A 7390-nucleotide genomic window follows, 5' to 3' on the forward strand; every position below is an offset into this window, starting at 1 on the left:
TAGAGCTAAAGGAATGAAAGAATATGAGGTGAAAGCAGGAGCGGAGTATTGATTTTGGATGATCAGCCATGATCATATTGAATATAGAATGTCAGTGCTGGCTCGAAGGGCTAAATGGCCTACTCGTGCACCCATTTTCTATGTTTGTCCCTCCCCGTCCTGCCAACTCCAGCACTGCCAGGCTTCCGATGCCTACACCCCCTCCCCCGCACCCACAGCAGATACCTGTGGCCTCCATCTCTACCCTTGCCCTGACCAATTCTCCTCTGAACACTGGCACGGTGGCCCAGTGGAACAGTCGCCGCCTCACGGCGCCAGGGTTCCGGGTTCGATCCTGACTATGTGGTACCGTCGGTTTGGAGTTTGTACGTTCTCGCCGCGACCCGCGTGGGTTTTCTCCGGGTGCTCCGGTTTCCTCCCGCACTCCAAAGACGTGCAGGTTTGTAGGTTAATTGGATTTGGTTTTAAAAAATGGTAAATTGTCCCTAGTGTGCGGGGATCGGCGGTCTATGCGGAGTCGGTGGCTGAAGGGCCTGTTTCCATGCTGTATCTCTAAACTAAGTCAAACTAAGCCTTCCCCTACGGTACATGTGACCCCTCGTGTTAGGGGGCATTGCGTCCCAAAGGAAGGTCTCGACTTTTCGCAACGTGACATCGCATCTTCTGCACGAGTGCCAACGCACACGGGCGGAGGGAAAAATTAATTGACATTTTTAAATGTGGATCTTCTTTTCACATAATTCAGTGAGAGCGACTTCTGTTTTGTCCCTCTTTTTTTGAGTAGATTTATGAATTCTGTCCGGGCAAATTTCTGCAACGTAGTTGGTGAGGCCGCATTTAGAGCATTGTGTTCTGTACCTATTTTGTATGTTTCTATGTCCTGCCAACATCCTCGTAAATCTTTTCTGTTATAGGAAAGATGTTGTCAAGCTGGAGAGGTGCAGAAAAGATTTACGAGGATGTTGGCAGGACATAGAAACATACAAAATAGGTGCAGGAGTAGACCATTCGGCCTTTCGAGCCTGCACCGCCATTCAATATGATCATGGTTGATCATCCAACTCAGTATCCTGTACCTGCCTTCTCTCCATTCCCCCTGATCCCTTTAGACACAAGGGCCACATCTAACTCCCTCTTAAATATAGCCAATGAACTGGCCTCAACTACCTTCTGTGGCAGAGAATTCCACAGATTCACCACTCTGTGTGAAAAAAATAATTTTCTCATCTCGGTCCTAAAAGACTTCCCCCTTATCCTTAAACTGTGACCCTTGTTCTGGACTTCCCCAACATCGGGAACAATTTTCCTGCATCTAGCCTGTCCAGCCCCTTAAGAATTTTGTACGTTTCTATAAGATCCCCCCTCAATCTTCTAAATTCTAGCGAGTACAAGCCGAGTCTATTCAGTCTTTCTTCATATGAAAGTCCTGCCATCCCAGGAATCAGTCTGGTGAACCTTCTCTGTACTCCCTCAATGGCAAGAATGCCTTTCCTCAGATTAGGAGACCAAAACTGTACGCAACACTCCAGGTGTGGTCTCACCAAGGCCCTGTACAACTGCAGTAGAACCTCTCTGCTCCTATACTCAAATCCTTGAGAACGAGAGGGTTTGCTGTGAGTGCTAACATACCATTCGCTTTCTTCACTACCTGCTGTACCTGCATGCCTACTTTCAATGACTGATGTACCATGACACCCAGGTCTCGTGCATCTCCCCTTTTCCTAATCAGCCACCGTTCAGATAATAGCCTACTTTCCTGTTTTTGCCACCAAAGTGGATAAACTCACGTTTATCCACATTATACTGCATCTGCCATGCATTTGCCCACTCACCCAACCTATCCAAGTCACCTTGCAGCCTCCTAGCATCCTCCTCACAGCTAACACTACCCCAGCTTCGTGTCATCCGCAAACTTGGAGATGTTGCATTCAATTCCCTCGTCCAAATCATTAATATATATTGTAAGTTACACAAAAAAGCTGGAGAAACTCAGCGGGTGCAGCAGCATCTATGGAGCGAAGGAAATAGGCAACGTTTCGGGCCGAAACCCTTCAGCCTATTTCCTTCGCTCCATAGATGCTGCTGCACCCGCTGAGTTTCTCCAGCTTTTTTGTGTAACTTACAATATATATTAATGATTTGGACGAGGGAATTGAATGCAACATCTCCAAGTTCTTCTCTCCGGAAATCTTAAACAATATATATTGTAAACTAGACTAAGTGGGACCCATTGGTCCCAGCATCACACGGGAGGGCTGGTCACCAACGCAATATTCCACCTCTCCACCAATTCCAATATTGCTCGCCAGTGGTGGGGGGGGGGGGCATTCTGTTGTGCTAGTATGAGTGTTGCGGGTCGAAGGTACTGGTTTCCAGAGTGCTAGTATGGACATTGTGGGCCAAATGGATTCTTGGGCTGGCAGCCAACTTTTGCAACGATTTTAAAAGCCAAGCCAAGGCAAACAATTTGGCTGCAGCCACCCGACAACCAAAATTAATTTTGTGAACACAAACTTTTTTAAAAGGCGAGGCAAACGATTAGGCAGCAGCCACCCGACAACTAAAATTCATTTTGTGAACACAAACTTGTTAAAAAGGCGAGGCAAACATTTGGGCAGCAGCCATCTTACAGCCGCATCGAGGGGACTCACCATGAGTAGACGTGCGTTCAGTGTTATTCGCAGCTCAGAGAGCCGTGACCCTCTCGCTTCCTGGGTCTGGCAGAGACTGAGTGAGGGACTACACTTCCGGGTTTTATAGTCCCTCCCCCCTGCCGCCAGCGGGGGCAGCAGAGAGAATGGGTAATTTTTTTTAAACATTAATATATCTCTGATTTTCATCGATGGGAAACATCCTCTGGTCCCGGAAGGCGGAGGGGGGCTCTGAGCGAGGTGGCCAAAAATGACGGCCGTATGTGGCGGCGTTCTCTCGGAAATCACACCACAGCGAGCCAAAAGCGGTCAAGATCAGACTTTTAGTAATAAAGATAGCTGGGGTCCCAGCACTGAGCCTTGCGGTACCCCACTAGTCACTGCCTGCCATTCTGAAAAGGACGCGTTTACTCCTACTGTTTGCTTCCTGTCTGCCAGCCAGTTCTCTATCCACATCCGTGGATACCGTGTGCTCTAAATTTGCATACTAATCTCTTATTTGGACCTTGTCGAACGCCTTCTGAAAGTCCAGATATAATACATCCACTGGTTCTCCCTTATCTACTCTACTAGTTACATCCTCGAAAAATTCTATAAGATTCGTCAGACATGATTTACCTTTCATAAATCCATGCTAACTTTGTCCAATGATTTCACCACTTTCCAAATGTGCTGCTATCCCACCTTTAATAACTGACTAGCAGTTTCCCCACTACCGATGTTAGACTAACTGGTCTGTAATTCCCCGTTTTCTCTCTCCCTCCCTTTTTAAAAAGTGGGGTTACATTAGCTACCCTCCAATCCTCAGGAACTACTCCAGAATCTAAAGAGTTTTGAAAAATTATCACTAATGCATCCAATATTTCTGGGGTTACTTCCTTAAGTACTCTGGGATGCAGCCTATCTGTCCCTGGGGATTTACCGGCCTTTAATCCATTCAATTTACCTAACACCACTTCCCGACTAACCTGGATTTCACTCAGTTCCTCCATCTCATTTGACCCCCGGTCCCCTGCTATTTCCGGCAGATTATTTATCTTCCTTAGTGAAGACAGAACCAAAGTAGTTATTCAATTGGTCTGCCATGTCCTTGTTCCCCATGATCAATTCACCTGTTTCTGACTGCAAGGGACCTACATTTGTTTTAACTAATCTTTTTCTCTTCACATATCTATAAAAACTTTTGCAGTCAGTTTTTATGTTCCTTACCAGTTTTCTTTCATAATCTATTTTCCCTTTCCTAATTAAGCTCTTTGTCCTCCTCTGTTGGACTCTGAATTTCTCCCAGTCCTCTGGTAGGCTGCTTTTTCTGGCTAATTTGTATGCTTCCCGCCCGTAGCTTGACAGCACCTGTGACGCTGTGAGGCAGCAGCTCTACCGCTGCGCCACTGCAACGCTGTTCTTGGAGCTTTTCGGATAATGGTTGAGCCAAAGTTCTTGTGTTGTGTGGAGGAGGTGGTTAATGAAGTCTGATCTACTTTAGTTGCAGATTTGAAATTAATATTGGACAGGATGCTGATAACCTCGCTCTGCATTTTAACCCTCGGTTTGATGGCACCCCACTTACTGTAGCCATGAACAACCGACATCAGGGCGAATGGGATGAGGAGATCACGACTTGTGACTTTCCGTTTAAGAATCATGATTTAAAGGTAAGAGTGGGTTTTGATGTGAATGGGTTTTAGTTTTAGTTTAGTTTAGGGATACAGTGTCGAAACAGGCCCTTTGGCCCACCGGGTCTGCACCAACCAGCAATCCCCTCACACTAACACCATCCTGCACACACACTAGGGACAGTTTACAATGTGACTAAACTACAGTGCGGAAACTGGCCCATTGACTCGACGCCAACCATCGATCATCCGTTCACATGAGTTTTATGTCATCCCGGTTTGTCGCCCACTCTCTCCACACGAGGAACAATTTTACAGAAGCTAATTAGCCTACAAACCTGTATTTCTTTGGAGTGTGGGAGGAAACCGGAGCACCTGGAGAAAAACCCACGCAGGTCAGGGCAGAAAGTACACACTCCGTACAGACAGTCCCCGTAGTCAGGATCGAACCCGGGTCTCTGGCGCTGTGAGGTGACAACTCTACCGTTGCACCACTGTGCCGCCATTAGAGCTACAGCCTGGAAACAGGCCCATTGACTCCAATGCCAACCAGCGAGCACCCAGTACACTATTCCTATCCTACACACTAGGGACAGTTTACAGAAGCCATGTAACCTACAAACCTGCACATCTTTGGGATGTGCGGGGAAACCAGAGCACCCGGAGGAAACGCACATGGTCACATGGGAGAGTGCAAACTCCACACAGACAGCGCCCGTAGTTTGTGGATAAAGCAGGAAGGGACCTAATGAGGTTCTTGTTATCAAGAACAGGATATGGTGAGGGTCTATAGAAACTCAGTTTGTTCCTGCATTTCATATTCTGCCTCCTAATCCACGTCTGTGTTGCTCGGATGTTGTGGTCCTGGTGAGAGAACAAAGGGGGACCCGGCGTGGTGGGGACCCCCCAAGAACTAAGAGGGACCACAAATGGAATGTGTTTAAATTGGTTTTTGTAAAATGGAAGTTTGTAACTTTTACCGCTGTGCCACCGTGCCGCCCCTAATTTGTTTCCCATTTTTTTCTTTGATAGGTTCTCATCAAATTCGACGGAGATTTGTTTCATATCATCGCCCAGGATCGTCATCACATGACATTTCCCAACCGGTCTGGGAAAAACGTGTTAAACTACCTAACGGTGAAAGGAAATGTCGACCTGCAGCTCATCAAATTGACTAACTGAAGATCCTCCGGGGATTGTATATGATGTTAGGTCTTTAAACGTAGGAGATGAAAGGATTAACATTTCCTGCATTTGGTTTGGGGAGCAGAAGAAAGTAAACATGGGGTTATGTAATGAAGGGGCTTTTTCGCTGAATATTTTGTGTCAATTATTGGAACTCTTTGCTTGTCCATGGGGTGGGTGTGGAGCTGTTTCCACCTTTACTATCCTGTTGCTAGAGGTCAGACTGGGCATCTACAGAGGCAGACAGAAGAAGGTGGTATCGCTCAGGTATAGGAAGGAACTGCAGATATGATATCGATATGATATGCCATTTATTGTCACTATACATGTACAGTGAAACTGAAAGCTGCTCGTACTCAGTGCATACATACAATTTAGCACAAAAAACAAGAAACAGAAAAAACAAAAAACAGAAGGGAGATGGGGGGGGGAATAGGTGCACAAATTCTGCGGCGCTACATACATATATACATATATACAGATGGAAGTCCGTGTTGGGCGGTGTAGTCAGTGCATGTGTGAATTTGAATTTATAGTAGTTATAATTCTCGGAAAGCAACTATTCCTGATAGATGCTGGTTTACACCAAAGTTAGACACAAAATACTGGAGTAATTCAGAGGGACAGGAAGCATCTCTGGAGAGAAGGAATGATGTTGAATTGAGGTGCTGTTCCTCCAATTTGAACCCTTAATGTCATCCATTCCTTCTCTCCAGAGATGCTTCCTCTCCCTCTGAATTACTCCAGTATTTTGAGTCTAACTTTGGTGTAAATCTGCAGTTCCTTCCTCTACCTGACCGATACCACCTTCTTTTTTCCTGATCAGAACTTTAATTTAACTTCAACTTCATGAGGAAGTTTGATGAAGAACTGAAGAAGGGTCTTGACCTGAAACGTCACCCATTCCTTCTCTCCAGAGATGCTGCCTGTCCCGCCGAGTTACCCCAGTTGTTTGTGTCTGCCTCTGTAGATGCGCAGTTCCTTCCTGTACATCTACAGAGGCAGTGCATCGCTCCAGTCAGTGTGAGGCATTGATGCATCTCCCGGCTTTACTATTCTCTCAACTCTGGCCTTACTCCCCAAACTATTCTTCTCTGGGCCTGTGGCTTTCGCTGCCTTTGTTATTCCACTTTCCGGGCTAGTCTCACCAGGAGTGGCTGTTCCAAACATGTAACCCACCAGGCATTGGAGAGGGTCCAGAGGTGGTTTACGAGAAATGATCCCGAGGATGATTGGGTGAACGAATGAGGACCGTTTGACGGCTCTGGGCCTGTACTCGCTGGGGAGGAGAAGGATGAGGGCGGATATCTCACTGCAACTTACCGAATAGTGAACGGGCTAGAGTGGATGCGGAAAGGATGTTTCCACTTGTGGGAGAGTTTAGAACTAGAGGGGACAGCCTCGGGGTGAGGAGGGGGGAGGGAAGAAGGACGGGGGGAAAGAACATATCATTAGTGTAAAGGAAACTAGACGTCGTCCTTAGTCCTTTAACTAAGTCTTTATTAAGATACTACTCACACACGTTCCAGCACTAACCACAACTGGTCTGCACACGTACTGGAACCTACAGGGGAGGGAGCATGCAGATACTACAGTTATACTACAAAGTGTGGGAGGGTCAATATGATAATGAGGTAACTACATATATGGTTTCATGCATAACCATCTACATCCTTTCCCGTAAGATAAACAGTAGCAGGGTAATTATACAGACCTGCAATATAATGACAGTATCAATTATCAAACATCATAAAGCTAAGCATAATCGCCATACCGATCTGGGGTCCGAACAACTCTACCAGAGCGGGTCCGTACGGCACTTGCGAGAAAAAAAACGAGCTCGCTCCAAAATGCGATTCGAAGGAAGGTCGCAAATCTCTGTGAACTTCCTCAATAGACAAGCTGGGTCGTCCGGAGATTCGGCTGGCTCAACAACCTGGT

Source organism: Leucoraja erinacea, chromosome 37, assembly GCF_028641065.1.
Source record: "Leucoraja erinacea ecotype New England chromosome 37, Leri_hhj_1, whole genome shotgun sequence".
Lineage (NCBI taxonomy): Eukaryota > Metazoa > Chordata > Chondrichthyes > Rajiformes > Rajidae > Leucoraja > Leucoraja erinaceus.